At 32.6% G+C, this 23,266-nt stretch overlaps 2 pseudogenes; both read left to right on the top strand.

Moving 5' to 3' along the window:
* Positions 1,089 to 2,059, top strand: monDomV1R-ps1211 (vomeronasal 1 receptor monDomV1R-ps1211 pseudogene; annotated as a pseudogene).
* Positions 11,861 to 12,461, top strand: monDomV1R-ps1210 (vomeronasal 1 receptor monDomV1R-ps1210 pseudogene; annotated as a pseudogene).

Here is a 23,266-nt window from a genome sequence, read left to right as displayed (position 1 = left end):
GTATTGAATTGACTTGATAAGTTTTACATAACTGTTAAATGTTGGATGTAGTATTTCAGTTGCATTCTGATGGCAAGTTCAACAATCAATCAACTCTGGAAAAAGATTAATACTTTACCATTTGAAAAATAGTATCAAAGGGGCAGCTGGGTAGTTCAGTGGATTGAGAGTCAGGCCCAGAGATGGGAGGCCCTGACCTCAATCTGACCTCAAACATATCCTAGTTGTGTGACCCTGGGCAAGTCACTTTAACCCCTATTGTCTAGCCCTTACCATTCTTCTGCCTTGGAACCAATACACAGTATTGATTCTAAGATGGAAGGTCAGGGTTTTAGAAAATATATAAAAAAAAGAAAGAAAAGAAAAGTAGTATCAAGTCATAGTCACATATGAAGACTTTATTAATATCATAACAATATTGGTAGAGTGGGTGTAAGAGTGTCAAGTCTGGAGTGAGGAAGACTCATCTTTCTGAGTTCAAATCTGGATTCAGACACTAACTTTGCCATCCTGGGCAAATCCCAAAACTACAAATGTCTCTGTTTCCTCATCTTTAATAAAAAGAGTTGGAAAAGTAAATTGCAAACTACTCCAGTACCTTGGGAAAAGCTCCCAAAAGGTGTCATAAATAGGTAGATAGAACCTTAAAATGACTGAAAATCATCCCTTTAATCACTGATAATAGCTTTTAAGATGTTATTTTAAAATATTTTTGATCAATCATTTAAAAAACATATTGTGAAAAACTTCCTGCTAAAAGTCTATTTGGAATTGAACTTGAGAATATTTTCTTCTGGCAGAAAAATGAAATATGAAAAGGAAAATCCTCCAGAAGGAAAATTGGATGTCTGATATCATCTATGCTATTATTTAATTAATTGTCCCTTTCCAACTATCAATGAAATATACACGAAAATCAAGAAGTTTGATATCTGAATTTTATCCATAACAAAGTTATTATTCACATTCCTAAAAGAGCCCCATTCTTGAGAAGCATCCTTTAGGAATTTAATGAATCTCTTACTTTTCTTTAGGCTCTTGGTTCTTATGGAACTTACCACCACTATTCTCTTCAAGAACTTGAGAAAATGAAGCTTTCTGACTTACTGGTGGCTATTCTCTTCATCACCCAGATTGGAATTGGGTTTTTAGGTAATTTCTTCCAACTATGCCTTTACATCTCAGCTTTTCACAGTGGTCAAAACCTAAGGCCAATAGACTCTATTTTTGTCAACTTGGCCTTGGCAAACTTGAAAGTGCTTCTATCCAAAGGTCTCCCTCAAACAATGTTATTTTTGGGCTTAAAAAATTTCCTTGATCCTTTTTGTTGTAAATTTATCTTGTACCTTCAAAATATGTCTCGAAGTGTTTCCCTCAATACCACTTGCCTCCTGAGTGCTTTTCAAGTCATCACTCTCAGTCCCAGTAATTCCAAGTGGTCTCAACTCAAAGCCCACGCCCCAAAGTACATTGTCCATTCTTGTCTCTTCTGCTGGTGCTTCTACCTGTTGATAAATTTGACTATGCTTGGAATCATGCATAACTCTAGGTTTATGAATAACAACACAAAATGGTGGCATCTAGGATATTGTTCAGTTGCAAGTCCTAACTTATTTAATGCCTCATTCCATGTAATTGTCTTCTCTTTTCCTGATGTAATTTGCATGGCATTCATGATCTGGGCCAGTGCCTACCTGGTTTTTCTTCTGCGTAGCCACCATCAGCAAGTCCATCATATTCGCAGTCTCCACATTTCTTCCAGGACATTTCCTGAAATAAAAGCCACCCATGGAATTCTTTTACTAGTGTGTATATATATGTCTCCTTCTATTCCATTGATTCCATCTTGACTTTTTCTGCTTTTCGATTTGGCAAATATGACTCTTTTCTCCTTCCCACTGCACAGTTCATGGCTTTATGTTTCCCAGCCATTAGTCCCTTTCTCCTGATGTCTTATGATTCCCAACTCCACAGATACTATTATCATCTAAGGTGCAAGAAAATTCTCAATAATTGCTTCCCAATCATGCCCCATTCAAACATTCCACTCACATTCTGACAAATGGACCCTTTACAGAGGCTGGTGGAAAGCAGTCATCTAACATTTAGGTCAAAAGATTATGGAGCTTCTGGATAGAAATTTCTGTAATAATAAGGGATTCCAAGACTTTCTTTGTTTAGGACCAACTACTCTAATCCAGACATTAAATATCCTGTTCCAAACAACATTGGTAGGAAGTGACAGAATCAGTCTTAAATTCATATTTTAGGATTCCAAATTCACTGAAAAGTCCATTTCTCTATATGAAGTCCTTATCTTCTTCACTTTCTCTTTGTCATATAAGGTTTTCTATGCTGTAAAAACCTTCAAATATTTTGATAGAAAATAGAGTGTAGTAAATAAAGTGGTAAACTCAGAGATAAAAATGCTTTGGATAAAATCTAATCACTGTCATCTAGGAATACTTTAACCATGTGTAAGACTTTACTATCCATCAGGATCAATTTCCCCATTTATACATGTATGTAAATAATAATTATTGTAACTGCATTACAAAATTGTTTCTGAACCCCAAATAGCATTATTTTTAAAAGTTCATGAAATTTAAGGTCACATAGAAGTTATGATGATAATTATTGTTAAAGAAAAATTAAATAGACCAATGCAAAACTATAAATCAAGAATTCTTGAGGAATGTGTATATGAAACTCTACATAATTATTTGCATTTATGCATATATTTGGGTGTGACTATATACACATATATGATATCTGTTAAATACTAGAAAGAACATGAAAAAATATAACTTTATTCAATATATCAATCTTCTCTTTTCTAGAAGAATAAATGATATCATGATGTTGCTGTGTAATATAGTGGGAAATGAGTGATTTATTGACTTAAGATTGAATTGCTTTCAGGAAGGCAGAGTTGCACAAATTCATCAGTCAAATTCTCTCTTCAAGAATCATGGAAATCCAATGGCATGACAAAAGACTGGTGAAGACTGAGGATTGAGTGAATGACCTTGGTGTCTTCAATGTCTGACCAAGCTCTAAACCATATTATATAACATACATCAACTTTGACTGCTTTTACGACCACTGGAAAAATATTTTCTCATCTGTCCATTCTTAAAGGGGAAATCTTCATACACTTTTCTTTTAGGCATTCCCTTTACTCACTTTACTTACTTTTTTTTTGAGGAAACCATGATAGTATGAAAACAAAATACATCAATAAAAGTTATTGGTGAATATGAAATATTTAGTCCTATGTCAATAAATATATCAAAGCATTATTTTATATTTTTAAAGATATAATGAAATATATATATAGATATTAAGATAAACCAAAAATATTTCAATGGGATTAGGGAAAAATAAGTGACAAAATGGGCCTAACATGACCTAAACTCAAATTTTACTATAAAATAGTACTCACTAAAACAATAATACTTTGAAAATACAAGGAATAGTCAGGGGAACATATTGCTCACACCATACATAAAGAAATCAGTATAGTAACACTTTGTTAAATGGCTAAATTACAATTACTTAGCTGAAGATTCCCTTTGTGACTCAAGTTTTTGAGTAAACTATCAGAAATCAGATATAGACCATTATCTAGGCATTGGACAGTGGATATCAAGAAAAATATGAAAGATATATACAACATGAATATAAAAACATCATAAGAAAATCAATGGAGCAAAAAGTAAATTATCTTTAAGAGCTATACATAATGAATTTTATTTTGGTATAAGATGTTATGAGATACCTGAAACTTCTCCATGAAATAGTGCAGAATTAAATTATTTGAACAAGAACAATTTTACATAAACACAACATTGAAGGAGCAATAAAATGATAAATTATATTAGCAGATTATTAAAATGAAACACTAAAGCATCTGGCTTCAGAGGTAATGGCCTTAAAATGCAGAATGAAACCTACATTGTTTGATGTTATCAATGGATAAATATCAATTATATATATATGTGTGTGTATATATATAAATATAAACACATCTATTAAGCATGTTTAAATTTCATTTTATAGTTTAATACAGATGGTAGTAGCAGGGTCAGAAAACTCTTATGTAATAAGTGAATAGAATGGAAAATAGGGAGTGAGTTAATTGGTCATTAGAGGATTACATGAGATCACTTGTTATTTAAAAAAGGTACTCATTTTTTTAAAACATGTGGATTATTACCTAAACTTTAAAAGGCTAAAATACAGCTTTATATTTTCCTTAAGAATACATAGAATAGAATCATAATGTGGGTTTTTTCGGTAGATGATGATTGTACTCTTTCAGGAATTTGGTCTGCTATTTCATTGATTAAACAAAATATATCTTTACCAAATGAAATATTTACAGATACTTTATCAGGTACCACATTAAACCAGGAATATTACAATTCTTTCATGAGTCCTGGAAACATTAACACCCATTAGATAAAACACGAATGCCCAAGGGCAACTATATTTATTTTACTACTTCACTTCCATCCAAAAAGTAGCTTTTCTGCCTCAAATGATAGATAAGATAAATAAATTTGATATCTATTACATGAAGGAAAGAACATAGAATTTGTTAAGTGCTACAATTTAGAAATAATAGTGCTAAAGTTCAATGGATATGGTTTTTTAAAGGCTTTACTTTCTCAAATATATAAAGAACTAAGTCAAATTTATAAGAAATCATGTCATTCTCCAACTGACAAATAGTCAAGGGATATGAATAGATAATTTTAAAATGAAATCAAAACTATCAATAATCATCTGATAAATGGCTTTAAATACCTCCTGATCAGAGAACTGCAAATCAAAACAACTCTGAGATACTACCTTGCACCTAGAAAATTGACAAATATGAGAGTAAATGGAAATAATAAGTGTTGGAGGGAATGTGGCAAAATTGGGACACTAATACATTGCTGGTGAAGTTTTGAGTTAATCCAATCATTCCGGGAGGTACCAAAGGACCTTAGAAGAATGCATGCCCTTTTGATTCAGCAATACAATTACTAAGGTTGGTACCCAAAGAGATAAAAAATATGGGGATGGACCTGTTTGTTTAAAAAAAATATTTAGAGCTGCACTTTTTGTGGTGGCAAAAAAACGTGAAAATGGAGGGATGCCCCTTGATTGGTGAATGGTTGAACAAATTGTAGTATATGATGATGACTGAATATTACATAGTTACATTTACACCAGCATTTGACCAGGCAATACCACTATTTGTTGCATACACCAAAAAGATAATATAAAGAGTAAAATGAGCCAGAGTTACAAAATATTTTTGTATTTTCTTTCACGTAGGCATGTGCTGAAAGCATGACCATTAACTGTGGATGGCTGAAAAAGTTATATGCAAAGGATGGAATATGATTATCCTTTAAGTAATTACAGGTGGGATTTCAGAGAAAACTGTCAAGATTCACTTGAACTGATACTTAATGAAGTGAATAAAACCCAGAGAACAATTTATACAATGACAGAAAGAAACTAAAGACAAACCACTTTGAAAGATTAGGGTCTTTAACAAGCAAAATGTCTAATCATAATTCCAGATGACCAGTGGTTAATCATCTTAACATCTACTCCTCATAGATCCAGAGTAGAGGTTTAGATATCTTATCTGCTTCTCTAGGTGGCTAGGTGGTTCCAAGGATAGAACATTGGGTATGGAATCAGGAAGACCAGAGTTCAAGTTCAGTCATAGACATTTACTAGCTCTGTGAACCTGAGAAAATCATTGACCTATTCTTTTGCTCACTTTGCTTTTTGAGATAAAGGGGATAATCACCGTTAGCAATCACTGTTTCTTAACTTGCTTAGGTCTGTAACAACAACCCTGGTAAGGCTCCTGTGTGAAGTCATTTTCATAAACATCCTCTGGGAAAGTAATACCCCCCAAGAATGTTTTAATGCTTAATATTTTACTCTGTATAAAAGTCTTTCTCTTTGTCACAATAAACAAAGACCATAGTCCCTCCATCATGGTGCTATGATTCTTCCACTTGGTTCTACACAGGCATGCTGGACCTAATCTCTCCTGTCCTTCCTTCTCCCTCTTATCTCATTCTTTCCCTCTAGCCACTACTCTCCTTAGCAGACTGACTCTCCACAGCTGCAATGACCCTCAGATGAAATCACTCATCACTGTGCGTCCTTCACATGGCACTTGACACATGGTGCTTAGACATGGAAACACCCACACATGGGCAGGTGACATACTTTCTACTCTCCTGGCTCTTCTTCTTAATGTAATTTAGGCTGTTATTAGATTAATTTTTCTCTCTCCTGATTGCTCTAGAAAGTCTGAGGTTATTGTCTGATTCTTCTTTATTATGCTTTCTCTATGGTATGTGTCTATTATTTTTAATCCCTGATGTTTCTTCCCTCTCTTATCTTTCTGACTGACCCTCTGGCATTTGTCTCCCTCATTGATGCTCTGCTTTAGGCTATTCTCTACTTCTTTCCCTCTCTACTCTTAGGCTTCTTCATTTTCTGTATTTCTTCATCCTGTTCTTATTGTCTTTGAAATAATGTATTCTTTCCATTCTCCTTGACCTGTTATGGTCTACTGAGATGACTTTTAATTGCTCATTTCCAACACCCTTAAGCTCATTCAATTCATGTCATTCAAATATGTCCAAAATTTCACTCAATCCTCCCTTTTCTAATGCCTGTAATAAATCCCCAAATGATAACTTCAAGGAATGTTATAGCCAAGTTCCAGAGCTCCCAGGCCAAGAAAAAAAATTCTGCAAGCAAGCATAAGTAAATAATTCAAATATTATGGAGTCTGAGTCAAAATTACACAGGATCTGGCACTTTCTACATTGGAGGACCAGAGGGTTTGGGATATGATCTAGTGAATGGCAAGGGAACTGGGTTTACAACCAACAATCGCCTACCCATCAAAACTGATTATATTTTTTCAGGGAAAATTATGGTCATTTAATAAAATAGATTTGTAAGCATTCCTGAAGAAAAGACCAGACCTGCACAGAAAATGTGATGTCCAAATACAAAGTTCAAGAGAAGCATAAAAGAGGTAAATAAGAAAGAGAAAACATTTAAGAGCTTCAATAAGATTGATTGTTTATTTTCCAAAATGTTACGATGGTATCTGTAACTGTTAAAATTTATTACCAATTTCATAGTAGTTCAAAATTATACATAGACAGGAAGTGCTGTTGTAAGCTCTTTAAGATAATATGTAAATAAAATATACAGGTGTAAAAAGAGAATCACACTAAGAGAAATGGGAAGAGAGAAATACAATTGGGTAAATTATATCACATAAAGAGATGTGAGGTGGACTATTACAGTGAAAGAGAGGATGATGATGATGATGGGTAACACTTAAACTTTATTCTCATGAGAATAGCCAAAATCATTGGGTTAGAGAATCCTACATTACTCTATAAATTGATAGAAGGGGAATAAGAAAAGAGGTCATGGAGAGGGTTGTAATATGAAGGAGGAAGAATTTGGGATAGTGATTATAGTAGAGAGGAGTAATAGAGGAATAAGAAGGGTGGTGGTAGTAAGGGGAGTAATATGAGATGGGAAATGGGGGAGTATTTAAAAGCAAAAGACAGGATCAAAAGAAAAATCAAGATAGAGGGGAATACATAGATGGTAACCTTAACTGTGAATGTAAATTGGATGAACTGGCCCATAAAATGGAATTCAATAGCAGATTGACTTAAAACCAGAATCCTTCCATATGTTTAAAAGAAACACATCTGAGGCAGGGAGAAACACAGAGTAAGGACCTGGAACAGAATCTATTAGGCTTCAACTGAAATAAAAAAGTAAGAGTACCAATGATAATCTCAGGCAAAGCTAAATCAAAAAGAGATCTGACTAAAAGAGATGTTAGGTAATTACATCTTGATAAAACTAGTATAAACAATGGAAAAATGTCAGTACATAACACATGTGCACCAAAATGATAGGGCATCCATGTTTTTAAAAGAGCTAAAAGAGAAAATAGATAGTAAAACTATACTAGTGGTGAATCTCAACCTTCCCCTATCAGAATTGGTTCAATCTAACAAAAAGATAAATAAGAAGGAAGTAAGGGAAATAAATGAAATTTTAGAAAAATTGGAGTTAATAAATATCTGGAGAAAACTGAATAGGGATAAAAAGTAATATACCTTTTTTTTTTTCCAGCAGCAGAGGATACATAAACAAATATTGACCATTTACTGGGGCATAAATACTTCACAACCAAATACAGAAAAGCAGAAATAATAAATGTAACTTTTTCAGTTCATAATATAATAAAAATTATAATCAATAAGAATTCATGGAAAGGCAAATTAAAAATTAATTGGAAAGTAAATAATCTAAGTCTTCAAAATGGGTGAGTTAAAGAATAAATCATAAAAACAATATCACTGATTTCATTAAAGATAATGACATTGAGTAGAAAACATCAAAATTTATGGGATACAAGCTAAGCAGTAATTGGGGGAATTTTTGTATCCCTGAATGTTTAATCAATAAATCAATAAAATAGAGAAAAATGTTAGATCAATGAATTGGGCATGCAACTAAAAAATAGAAAAAGAACAAATTAATAATCAACAATTAAAGACTAAATTGGAAATACTAAAAGGAGAAATTTTTAAAAATTGAAAATAAAAAAACTAAGAAATACAACTAAGAAATTGTTCTATGAAAAAAATAGGGCACTGGTTAATTAGATTTTTTTTTAAAGAAAGAAGAGAATCAAATTACCAGTATCAAAAAAAAGAAAAGGCTGATTTTATCTCAAAGGAAGAGGAAATCAAAGCAATCATTAGGAGCTATTTTGCACAATTACATGACAATAAGTCTGAAAATCTAGATGAAATAGATGAATATTTTTTAAAATATAAATTTCCTAGGTTAATAAATAAGGAAATAGAATACTTAAATAATCCCATCTTAGAAAAATAAATTGAACAAGCCATCAATGAACTCCCCAAGAGAAAATCCTAAGGGCAAGACAGATTCAGAAGTGAATTCAATTAAAAAATTAAAGAATAATTAATCCCAATATTATACAAACTATTTGCCAAAATAAACAAAGGAGTTATATATATATATATATATATATATATATATATAATTCTTTGTTTGACAAAAGTATGGTACTAATACCTAAGCCAGGAAAACAAAAAATAAAAAACAGAGAAATAAAATTACAGACCAATTTCCTTAATGAATATTGATAAAAAATCTTAAATAAAATGCTATCAAAGAGACTACAGCAATATATCACAAGAATTATTCATTATGACCAGCTAGAGTTGGGACTTATACCAGGAATGGAAGGGTGGTTTAATATTAGGAAAACCATTAGCATAATTGACAATATTAATAATCAAAATATCAAAAATCACATTTATCTTGAAAAATGCATAAAAACTTTTGAAAAAATACAACACCCATTCCTATTGAAAACATTAGAAAGTATTTAAATAAAGGGGACTTTCCTTAAAATAATAAGTAGTACTTATTTAAAACCATCATTAAGTATCATCTGCAATGGGGACAATTGAGAAACCTCAATAAGATCAGGAGTGAAGCAAGGATGCCCATTATCACCTCCATTATTTAATATTGTACTGGAAATGCTAGCTTTAGCAGATAGAGAAGAAAAAGAAATCAAAGAGATTAAAATAGGCAGTGAAGAAACTAAACTATTACTCTGCAGATGATATAATGGTATATTTAAATAATTCTAGAAAATGAACTAAAAGGCTAGTGAAACAATCAACAACTTTAGCAAAGTGTCAGGGTACAAAATAAACCCACATAATTCTTCAGCATTTCTATATATTTCCAACAAAGGCAAGCAACAAGAATTAGAAAGAGAAACTCCATTTAAAATCACTTCAGGCAATATAAAATATTTGGTTATCTATTTGCCAAGACAAACACAGGGATTATATAAACATAATTACAAAACACTTCACACAAATAAAGTTAGGTCTAAATAGTTGGAAAACATTGATTGTTCATAAGTAGGTCAAGCTAGTATAATAAAAATGACACTCCTATCTAAATTAACTTGCTTATTCAGTGCCATGTCAATTAAACTATGAAGAAAATACTTTACAGAACTAAAAAAATAATAACAAAATTCGTTTGAAAAAACAAAAGGTTAAGAATTTCAAGGGAACTCACAAAAAAATAGAAGGATGGTGGCTTAGCAATACCAGATCTTAAGCTGTAGTATAAAGCAGTAATTATCAAAACAATCTTGTACTAAGAACTAGACTGGTGGATCAATGGAATAAATTAGGGGTAAACGACCTCAGCATTCGAATGTTTGATAATACCACAGATCCCATTTTTGAAGATAAGAACTCACTAACAAAAACTGCTGGGAAAATTGGAAAACAGTATAGCAAAAACTAGGTTTAGATCTTACACTCTATATGAAAAGAAGGTCAAAATAAGTGTATGATTTAAACATAAAAAGTGATATAAGTAAATTAGGGAACCATAGAATAGTTTACCTGCCATGTCTATGGAGGAAGGAAGAACTTTTGACCAAACAAGAGATAGGAATGAAAATTTTTGATTATATTAAATTACAAAAGCTTTTTTACAAATAAAACCAATGTAAACAAAATTAGAAGAGCAACAACAAATTGAGAAAATTTTTATAACATATTTCTCTGACAAAAGACTCATTTCTCAAGTATATAAACAATTAAAGCAAATTTGTTAAAATAAAGCTTGATTAATAAAATGGAGTTCAGAATATTTTACTAGGAACAGCAAGCCCAGTCAATCATGATAGTAAAAAAATCATGATAGTAGATTCCTACTCTATGTAGGAAACTGTTCCTTTTCAATTATTAATTAATTCAATATAAGTACTTGCAAAAGAGGTGCAAAGAATCAAAGCATTCTAATAGATCAGTATGATATTCTTATGAATTACACTGCAATAATAAGTGGGAACAAGGAAAAAAAACATCCTGAATGAGTTTTATGAATGAATTAGCTATATTCTTATGCTAGTCCACTGTCAAGAAAATTAAGGGTGTTTGAGGTAACTTCATGGATGTTCCTCTCTGTAATCCCTAACTGATAAATGGTCAAAGAATATCAATATGCAGTTTTCAGATGAAGAAATGAAAGTTATCAATAATCACATAAAATGTTCTAAATACTTCTTAATTATAAATACAAATATAAGCAACTCCAAGGTACCACTTCACACATATCAGGTTGTCCAATATGACAGTAAAGGAAAATATTAAATATTGGAGAGAATGTGGCAAAGTTGGAAGACTATTTAATGCATTTCTGGTGGAGTTGTAAATTTATTCAAGCATTGTACAAGGCAATTTGGAAATATGGACAAAGGGTTATGAAAGAATACATACCTTTTGATCCAGTAATACCACTCCAGCTCTGTATTCCAAAGAAATAAAAAAATAGGAAAGGATCAGTTTGTACAAAAATATGTACAACTGCTCTTTTTTGTGGTGACAAAGAATTGAAAACTAGAAGGATGTCCCTCAACTGAGGAATGTCTGACTAAATTGTGGTCTATGATGCTGATGGAATAATATTAAGCTATAAGGAACACTGCTGAACCCAACGTCTTGGAGAGAGAGACACAGAGCTCAACGCCTCTGCCACCAAAAAGAGACCAGCAAGAGGAAGTGATGTGAATATATAAACTTTTTTTTCTCACATAACTTCCTGCCTTTCACATGTACCAATGGTAGCTTAAGCTTCATTTAGGACAACCCAAGGAGTTCTTCTGTCCAAGGGTCTTCACAAGCAATATTCTATTTGCACTTGAAAATTTTCCTGAAACCTTCATTATAAATCCAAAAGTGTTTCCCTCAGCAAAACCTGCTTTCTGAGTGGTTTTCAGACCATCACCCTCAGTCCCAGTAACTCCAAGTATTCTGAACTTAAAGCCCACTCCCTGAAGCATATTATCCCTTCTTGACTTTTCTGAGTGTACTTGTAACAGGTCATAGATTGCACAATGCTTTGGATTGTACATAACCCAAGGTTCATGATTAACAACACAAGATGATGGAATCAGAGTTATTATTTAATTGCATCTCCTATCTTATTTAGTGCCTCATTCTATGTAATTGTCTCCTCTCTGATGCAATTTGCATGATTTGAGCCAATGACTACCTGGATTTCCTTATTCATAGACACCATCAGCAATCCTACACATTCACGGTCTGCATATTTCTTCCAGAACTTTCCCTGAGATAAAACTCTTTTTACTAGTGTGGACATATAACTCATTCTATTCAATTGATTCCATCCTGAGACTTTCTGCTTTTCAGTTTGGCAAATATGACTCCTTTCTCTTGCCCATTGTAGAGTTCATGGCTGCATGGATCGCAACTATCACTCTCTTTGTCCTCATGTCCTATGATTCCAAAGAGCACTGATATTTTATGATATGTGGTCCAAGAAATGTTCTCAAAAATTACCTGTTTCCAATCAGAGTCCAGTCCAACATTCAAGTCTCACATTGACAAATAGACCCTTTTCATAAGCAAGTGAAAAGTAGACTTCTAACTACTAGGTCAAATTATTATAGAACACAAGAGGGGGAAATTATTTCAATAATCATGTATTTTAAGACCTTGATCTTTTAGAACAAGTCACTCTAGTTGACATATGGAATATAATTCTCTAATCACTTAAGTAGGAAGTAGCAGAAACAATTCATTGACTTTTATCTTGAAATTCCAAATAAAACGAAAAGTTCATTATACCATATTAAGACTGCAACCTTCCTCTTTGTTAAATGACATTCTTTATACAGTAAAGATCTTCAAACATCTTGAGAGGAAATATACTTTGTAAAATAAAGAGATCAATGGAGAAAAAAGTACTTAAGACCAATCATATCTATTATCTAGAAGCACTAAAGCACATATAAATTCATTAGGCTCAGATTCTCCATCTATGTAGGTGTGAAAATTATACTTATTTTAATTATCCTGCAAAGTTATTTTTGAGGATAAAATAGAATTTAAAAATAATTGGAAAACATTGAAGTGATATTTTTATTATTGCTATTATTAAAGATTTAAATTGAATTTACTCACCCCAAAGCAATTATCTATTAGGAACTGGTGAAGTGTATATATATATATATATGTACATAAATATTTATATGCATATACATGTGTATATCTACACCCATCAATTTAATATATTTTAAACAAAAAAGGGTAAACGATTCCTTAATATTATAGTTGCTATTCAATACTTCATTTTTGAAGAGTACCAGTGACGTTATGATGTTCAAACAACTAAGCGTATGATGGATAATATCGACTCAACTGTAAAGTGTTTTTAAATAAGATTTGAACATAGTCGTCAGTCTCATTATCTCTTCCAGAGTTATAGAAGCAGCAGGACAAAAGTCATGATGACCGGGGATTATCTAGAATATAGGCACAGTGGATGACTTTGGCATCTTCAATTTCTGACCCAGCTCTAAGATTCTTAAAGCACCAGCTTCAGCTAGATCCATCAATATTGGAACAAACTGTTTTCATCTGCCCATTCTGTAAGGGAAAGTCTTTATATGCTTGAGGTAGACACCTCCTAAATCATGAATGGATTTGAGGCCTATTCTGTGTGAAACTATGGTGGTATAAAAACAAAATAAATAAATAAAACTAATTAAAAATAAAATATTTATTCAGGGTCATGACAATCAATATACTAAAAAGTATTTTAGAGTGTTGGACAATATAATGAAATTTATGTACAAGGACAAAATGTCTCAATGGAAATCACTATCTATCATTTATCTTTATCTCGATGTGACCAATGAAGAAATTCTTTTTTGCATGAACATATATTTTCCCACTATTTGCTTTCCAATATGGGGGGAAAGTGTAAGGTTTTTTTTTTTGTGTGTGTGTTAGTGATTGAAAGAAATCCCATTAAAATAGAGAATGTAGATGAAAAAGAGCCTAATTTAATGATCCCCATTTCATTTACACTTGACTTCAAGGCAGAGTAATGCTGTAAAGTAGTCAAAAAATATCGTCTGATATGTGTATGGGGATTAAAAATAGCAGAGGAGAACCTAATCCAGCCCTAACCCCAAATATAATGACTACCTACTGTTTACAGGAGGAAATATAACATGTTCTGTTCAGCATTCAAAGACTTTTATAACCTAGCCCTTTCCTAACTTTCCAATCTTGTTACATTTTTTATCCCAACAGGCATTCTTTTATCCAGTAATATTCTCTTCCTAGACCAAGACCAAGACACTCCATCTCAGCTCTGAGCATATTGTCAGGCTGTCCCCTACATCTAGAATGCTCTCTCTTTCTCCACTCTTCTACCTGACTTCAATGGCTTCTTCAGACTGAACTAAGATCCCACCTACTTCAAGAAGTCTTCCCTGATACATAATTCCCTTGCTTTCTCTCTCTTAATTATGGTCTTTTTATCTATATAAAATTTGTTTTATACATAGCAGTTTTCATGTAGTAAAGAGACCAGAAACCAGATCATAGGGATTTAAAAAGTGAGAGAAAAATAGAAAATAATAACTGATTTTAGACAGACTTTTCCATGAATTTTGCCACAGAGGGCAGAAGAAATATATGTTGATCAATAGGACAGATAGAAGGATAGAAGAGTCAAGTGTGGAGTTTTTGAGGATAAGGGAGACACAGCCATGTTTGTTGGTAGTAAAGAATGAACCAATAGACAGGAAGAATCTGATGATAAGTGATCAAGTAAGGTTAATAGAAGGGAAATTATCTTGAAAGAGATGAGATAGAATGGAATTTCTGTTTCATACAGAAAAGTGGACCTTGGCAAGGAATAAGGCCACCTCTTTCCATGAAAGCAGTAAAGGAGGAGATAGTGACAAAAAATCTATGTGTGATACATGATTAAAGATAGAAAACATGAGTAGCTCCAATCTTTCTTTCAAAATATGATGCTAGGGAGCAGCTGGGTAGCTCAGTGGATTGAGAGCCAGACCTAGAGAAGGGAGGTCCTAGGTTCAAATCTGACCTCAGCCACTTCCCAGCTGTGTGACCCTGGGCAAGTCACTTGACCCCCATTGCCTAGCCCTTACCACTCTTCTGCCTTGGAGCCAATACACAGTATTGACTCCAAGATGGAAGGTAAGGGTTTAAAAAAAAATATGATGCTAGATTCTCATCAGATTGAATTGCAGTTGTGGAGCTACAGAAATTCTGTGAAGGGATAAAAAAATATGGAAAAGCCTCTGTGGAGTGAGGGTTACTTAGTTTATATAGGAATTATAGCAGAATGGCCTAGTGGCTTTCGGTACCCTTTTGTGGCTGCATAACATAAGTTTGCAGAGGATTCATGCAAACAGTTGCATTATTTTCTCTACATATGTTCAGCACTAAATGTTTAGGAGCTGAGTCATCCACAGATCAGGTTGAGCAGACACAGCTGACAATGTAATATAAGGGCTATATACTCAAAAGATGTCAGTGTTAAATTAAACTGGTTGATTAAGGGATCAAGATGAAGAAAAAGAGGAAAGAATGGCTAATTGTGGAAGAGATGGCGTAGGAGAAAACAGAGTGATTATGTACTGGAGGAGTTCACAATCTGGATGAAAGGAGATTTGGGAACAGGATAGCAGAAGAAGAGATAGAAAGCCAATTTCCAGGCTCTCTTCTTTTATTTGAGTTTTCACTGCTCCGAGTTTTTCACCAAATAGAATGTTTCTAGTTACTTTGCCAGTGATTCACCATTCCATTTATATGACTGATATGCTGAATAATAAAAATGAACCAGTAAAAAATAACTCCATCAGGTCAAGTCTATGTCTTTGAGTATTCCATTACTACTCCAGATTCTCCTAATAAATTTGCAAATTAAAAACATAATTTAACCAATCAAGACTTTGGTAGGTAATGCCCTTATGATAAACCTCATTGAAAATTTTAATTATCATTACTAGAGAGAAATGGAGTAAATGATTAATTTTTTGAATTCCTAAAGATATCTATTTTTTTTCAGACCTGGATATGTTCCCTGAAGTTATAAACAAACTGTTTTTTTTTCTTTTACAAAGATAATTATTCCTGCTTAATGAGGAAATAACCTTGAGATTGGTAATGTCAACTAAATTGTTCCTCATCATATAATAAATCAGGAGACATAAACCTTTATGAGGAATCACAAGTTTAGTTTTCTTTCTAGGGCATGACAATGTGTCTCTTAGAAATATGACCTTGTTTTCTAATAAGGATGCCACAAGGAGGAAAATGACATTTTCCCTCTTCCTGTGATACATTAATCACCTTAGTGTCTTCTCTGTGAGTCCATCAAAGTTTCTGCCCCCTTTGCTCACAGCAAATTACTTGATCATTGTCATCAATTCATTAGTAATTGCAGATAGATAAATTCCCTTCGTGTTAGAAATGTCTGAAGGCTATACACATCAGGTTAAAAAGTTTACTTCTTTGCTTACATTTTGTATTCCCATGGCAGACAGTGTCATGTGTCCTGCTCATGATAAGATAACCAGTGCTTTGGGAGCAGATAGGATCAGAAGATCCTGCTCTCGTACATAGGAATTGTCACAAACCCAGACATATAAGGAAGCAAATTTTCTCCTTAATTGAGATCTGTATTTCATCACCACAGAGACCACTTTAGTGGTAAGTGTCTTTTAGGTTTCATTCTTAGATTTAAAGGATTTTAACGGGATCTCTTCCTGGAGCTGTTTAGGTAGATGGAATTTTGTTTGGATTCTTGTCTTTCCAGGCACAGGAAAAAAATCAACAAACCACTCTGGAAGAAGTGCAAGAATTGTTTTTCTTCATTTTATTATACTTTTCTCTATGCTGATATTTATACAAATCAAGGCTTTATAATGTCCCTTAACAATTGATGCAATGACACCTATCTGATTTTCCCATTTCCAGGATCCTTAAGATATCATGCAGTATTTCTGACTGGGGCATTTTCTTCATTGCTTCTCTCACCATATGCCACCTCTGATCCTTGATTTTCTGCTCTCATCACTCTTCTCTTTTCTGAAATTGAGGTTCCTATTTTTTCAATCCTTCTGTCTGCTGATTGTTCTAAATAGTCTTAGGGCATTGTCATCCTCTTCTCTGATGTGCTTCCTCCATAGTAGTTATCTCTCTGTAATGATTTTATCTCTCTGATGTCTCTTATAGATATCCTTTTGTTCCTGATGGAGCACCTTTTGCCCTTGTCTCTCTCCTAGATGCTCTGTTTGCCTCTATGCTCTACCTAGTCCACTTTCTGCTCTCAGATCTCTTCATTTTCTACTTCTCTCCTCCCTCTTTTTAAATTCTTAGAAAAAATTCCTTTCTTCCCTTCTCTCTTAACTATTATGAAACTATTCTTTTGGTATTATTTTTTTTTTGCTCAGAGGATATAAAGACTCCCCATTGCCTAGAGATAACATTTTGAGATTTTTATACATATAATAGAGAAACTTCAATATCAAAGGATTCTTAATCTCTCATTTCCAATCTCCTTAACTTCACTCAATTCAGATCTTTCAAAGATGTACATAATTTGACCTCATTCTTCTTCAGTGAATGCTATTTCATTTCTCCTTCCAACTGGCATTCTTTTTTTTTTAAAACCCTTACCTTCCGTCTTGGAGTCAATACTGTGTATTAGCTCCAAGACAGAAGAGTGGTCAGGGCTAGGCAATGGGGGTCAAGTGACTTGCCCAGGGTCACACAGCTGGGAAGTGGCTGAGGCCAGATTTGAACCTACGATCTCCCATCTCTAGGCTTGGTTCTCAATCCATTGAGCTACCCAGCTGCCCCCCAACTGGCATTCTTTATACCAGTTAAACTATAGTGTTCCAAATACCATAATTTAACTTCTTTCTGAGCTCTACAGTTCATTCATAGAAACCAAAATAGTACTGGACTTAGTGTCCCAAGAACCAATTTAATACGGTCTCTCTAACATATGATGAGAGTGACCTTCAGGAAATTGTTCTACACCTCTAAGCTTTAGTTTCCTCTTTTATAAATGGAAGAACTTTTACTCAGTGATCTCTTAGGTCCCATTCTAGTATTGAATATTTGAGTTTTATCCTAAGTACTTGTCCCTCACACCAATACTGACACATTCAAATTTTATCCATCCTTTGTATTCTAATTCATGTCCCACCACTTGTGCATGAAGCTTTCCCTCCCCTAAAATGGTCTCTCCCTCCCTTGAATCCCTATTACTTTATGTGAATCATAGGATATAATCACAAATCTCAAAGAAGCCCAGGAACCATGATTATAGTTTTTATTTTCTTTTAAAACTGACCATTTTTAAAGAATAAATGATAAGTTTCATGAAGCTTTTGATGTAATTAGTTTCATTTGTCTCATAATACTGATGGCCTCCTCCAGAAGCCTTCTAGTTTATCAATCTTTTTTTTTTCCATGCTGTGAGAAGAATATAATATCACTCACTAGATGAAGTGGACAGTGATATATTATTCTGCACAGAAAGTCTCTATCAACTTAGGCAAATGGCACCTTAATGTTTAGCTGTCAGCTAACAATTTTAAACCATCTTGCCCCTGAAGTGCATTTAAAACCATGATCTTTCCTTCTTAAAATTAATTTTGTGTCCCTATCCTGTCCTTACATAATTATTACTTTGCTCATGGTGTGTGTGTGTAGGATGAAATATTCTAGAACTATTTAAAATGAGGACAAAATCGACTTTAAACAAGAAGATTCGGAGAAATTCATCATTTATATGCCCAGGAAGAACTAGGTTCAAATCTGGCATCAAACACTTCCTAAATGTGTGACCTTGGGAAAATCATTTAACTTGTTTGCCTGAGCTACTTAATATGTAAATAATAACATCTACTGCTCAGAGAACTTGTGAGGACCAAATGTAAAAATAAATGTATCACTTTCAGTACAATAGCTTACATATGATAAACACTATATGAATGTGGTTTGTTATTGTTTTTACATTTAGCCTAGAATGTTCTCTTCACCAGATTTCCTCAATGAAACCTACAAGAAACATCAGTAAATAAGTTTTCCTGTTTTATATCATAGCAAATATTAAAATTTCATAAAAATATTAGGCATTTATAACTCAATTAATAGTATATAGTTTTGAAAGGTGTATAGGAAGCAACTAAGAAATTATGGATTAGAGCACATATGGCAATGTTTGGTCCATTGGAATACAAATCTTTTCATTTAGTTACAAACAACCAGAATGGAATAACATTTTCTTTTTTTGTCAACTAAATCATATTAACAATATTATTTAATCCGAAAAGATGCTTTCAAAAAGCTATGTGCTCCTTTTAGTAATGTCATCAAGGATTTTCCTCAACATATTTGGGTAATATTCTGAAAGTAATTTATTTCACTTAAGAGATTAGGAGTATATGTTGACAAAGATTTATATTTTGCATAATTAACTTTATATTAATGAAGCCTTAGATCCTTAAAATATATTTCCCAATTCTCATTTCTTCATATACTTTCAAAGTCAACATCATAACATCCTTAAAATTGTGTTAGCCACAGCACCTATTCCATTTATACACACAGGCTTTTAAAGGCACAGAGGATGAGGATTGGTAAGAAAATTAAAAGCCATATATTTAGAGCTCTTCCCCAAAAGAAACTTCACTGTAATATACCCGAAAATTAATTACATGGCCACTACTTAAAGAATTCTGAAATATGGAAAGTTACTACAAAATAAGGACAACATTCCAAGGAGTTGTCCAACTTTTGGATAGTTCTGATTCTTAGTAATTCTTTTCATTATCATCGTCATCAACAACATCATTATTATTATAATTAACCTAAATTTCTTTTCTTTGTAATTTCTCTCATTTGACAATAATTCCACATTCTGGAGACAAATATAACAAGTTTGCTTTCTCTTTAACCATAATTAACTTTTAAGTAGTTGAACTTAACTTCTATGTTCAACCTGTATCTGTACTGTTCCAACACACAATTTAACATTTCTTCATTTATTTATCTCATAAAAGGGATTTTAAAAAGATATTATGGTTGACTACCTTAGTATATGGTCAATGTAGTGGCCACATCTTTCTGGACCTGTTTATAATCCAATCATTTTCTTTATAAATTATTATCCCATGTTCAAAGGAAATAGTGCATATGCTAATATTGATTGATTTTTAAAATACTCCTCCACATAGGTTATTAAATATATGATATTTAGAAGTCATCTCAGCAACTCATAAAACATTTATTATATATCTTAAATGTTCCAGGCACTGTTCTGCAAATTAGGAATAAAAAGAAGGCAAATAAACTCCTACTCTTGGGAAAAGTCCATAAAAACCACTATGAACAAATATGATACAGACACAATAAATTGATTAGAAATGAGATAAGAAAGTTTAATTTGAGAGGATGCAAGTTTATGTGGTACCTGAAGAATTCAAGGAATGAAGGAGATGGAGAAGAGGAGAGAAATAATGTCAAGTATAGGAAAGACTCAGTGAAAAACCGGTGAATTAGGAGATAGAAGCTTTAGTTTGAGGAACAACAAAGAAGCCATTTTCAATGGATTATGTATTACATTGAGAAAGTGAAGGTGAAAGAAAACTAAGGACTTCATTTGACAAAACACAACAGGCATTGCTCATAAAAACACTAGAAAAAATTAGAATAAATGGAACCTCCTTTAAAGTGATAAATGACACCTATCTAAAACCAAAAGTAAGCATTATATGTAAGGGGGATAAATTAAAATCCTTCCCAATAAGGTCAGGTATAAAGCAATGGTGACCGTTATCACCACTACTGCTTAATATTGTGCTAGAAATGCTAGTTATAGCATTGAGAGGAGAAAAAGTAATTGAAGGATGAATACTTTTCTCTGGGTAATAAAAAGCATCAATGTTCTCTGTCTCACTGTTCTTCAGTTATCAGTGTTTAGGCAATGAACTCAACAAAGGGAAAAATATTATAACCTTTATCATGATGAGACCCTGAACATTAAAAGACCATGTAGAGAAAATAATTTAATATTTATTCTAAAAGAATGCCTGTCATAGGAGTTTCTTATTTCATTCCCTGACTTTTTTCAAGTTTTATGCTTATGTTACTGTCTTTTATAATTTAAACATTTATTTTTTGTTACATTAAAATACCCTGGTGACACTCTCTTGGGGGCCTCCACCAATTAGAATAGGCAACATTTGACAAAAATATATTTATATAAAATCATTCCTTGCTTATTCCTATTCATCTGTACATTCTCTAGAGGTGGACATATTCAAGTCATTTTTCAAACAATTTGCCTATTGCTGTATTTAATAATCTCTTGGTTTTGCTCAGTTTACTCTTCCCAACTTCAAGTAGGTCTTATCATGGCTTTTTAAAATTCATCATTTCTTACAGCACAGTGATATTCCATCGCCATCATATGCTACCTCTTGTTTAAAATTTCAGCTTCAATTTCCAGTTCTATAACAACAGAAAGAGTGCTGCTATTAATATATTAGTATGTATGAGTTATTTTCATTTTTTCCCTAGTTACCTTAGGTAATAAACTTAATAATGGTATTGCTGTGTCAACAAGTACATGCAGTTTTATAAGTTTGGGGGCATAATTTCAGTTTACTCTCTTGGTCCGCTTCAGAGTTCCATCAAGAGTGAAATAGTGTCCCTGATTTTCCACGTCCCCTCAGACATTTACCATTTTACCCTTTTATACACACAACAAGAAAGTTGCTATGATTATCATCTACTCCATTTTGGTATATTCTATTTATAATATATCTTAGGGTTACATATAGCAAAATTATATATAGCAAAACTCTTTCATTTATGTCTTTTCATTCACACCACCGGGTATATCATCCGACATATGATTGGCATTTAATAAATGCTTCTTTATAAATTATATGGTTCCTCATATTTGTGGCAATTTTTACAGCACTAAGGTATTATTCCATATTGGAAATTGGAATTTGGAAAGTTACATATGTTAATAAACTGAATGAAATGTCGAATTTTACAGTATTTCACAAATATAAAGAAAATATGAACATATTACATTCAGAAAAGTTTTTACTTTAATGATAATTTTATAATTTTAAACTTTGGATCAAATTTTTACATTCAAATTATTTCCCCTTCTACTCTAAAACACATCTGTCCATTGATACTCATGCCAACAAGGTAATATAATGCTTTCCCCACACATAGTAGAGCTATTATTCATTTTTATAATTTTTCATTTAAATCTTATCATCATCAACATCAGTGAAATATCTTATTATTTTTAATTTTTGCCTAGAATTTGTCCTAATTCATGTTATCCCCTAAACAACTTTATACTGTAACTAATATCATTTTCCTTTTGTGGAGAAAAAATATACTTGAGAGAATTTAATTGCCTTGATAAGTATTACATAACTGGTAATTGTTTGAAGTAGTTGTTTTTTTAGACTTCAAGTCCAACATTCAATGAACTATGCCAAAAGATCATTAACTTCTTCACCATTTGAAAAAAAGAATGTCAAATCATTGACATGTTTGAAGACTTTATTTAATATCATAACAATATAGGTAGAGTAGTGGTAAGAGCGTCTTACCTACAGTCAGTAATATTCATCTTCCTAAGTTCAAATCTGGCCTCAGACACTAGTTTTGTCACCTTTGTCTCAGTTTCCACATCTGTAAAAGGAATTGAAGAAGAAAAAGCAAAGCACACAATTACCTTGGTAAAAGCCAAAAATAGGGCCACAAATAGGCAGATAAAACCCTAAAATGACTCAAAATCTTCCATTCTATTCTTGGTAACATCAGCTTTGAAATTTTCATTTTAAAAAATTTTGAATCGTATTTCAAAAGCACATAAAGAAAAACTTCTGGCTCAAAAGTTTATTTAGAAATAATTATCTAGAATTGAATTCCTTCTTCTAGGAGAAAAATGGAATATCAAAAAGAATCATATCTAGAAGAATATCACTCATCCCAATATTCAATTAACTTTCCCTTTTCAACCACCAATGGAATATACATGAAAATCAAACAAGGTTTGGTGATAACCTCAGATCAGTGATCTCTGAATTTTATACCCAACAGAGGTTATATTCCTAACAGAGACCCTTTATCTATAGTAGAATCCTTTAAGAACTTAATACATTTCTTATTTTTGTCTAGGTTCTTATGTAATTTGCTACCATTGTTCTCCCCAGGAAATTGAGAAA

The sequence above is a fragment of the Monodelphis domestica genome, chromosome 4, assembly GCF_027887165.1.
Source record: "Monodelphis domestica isolate mMonDom1 chromosome 4, mMonDom1.pri, whole genome shotgun sequence".
NCBI lineage: Eukaryota > Metazoa > Chordata > Mammalia > Didelphimorphia > Didelphidae > Monodelphis > Monodelphis domestica.
Note: the sequence above shows the minus strand (reverse complement) of the source record. Positions and strands in the feature narration are given on the sequence as shown.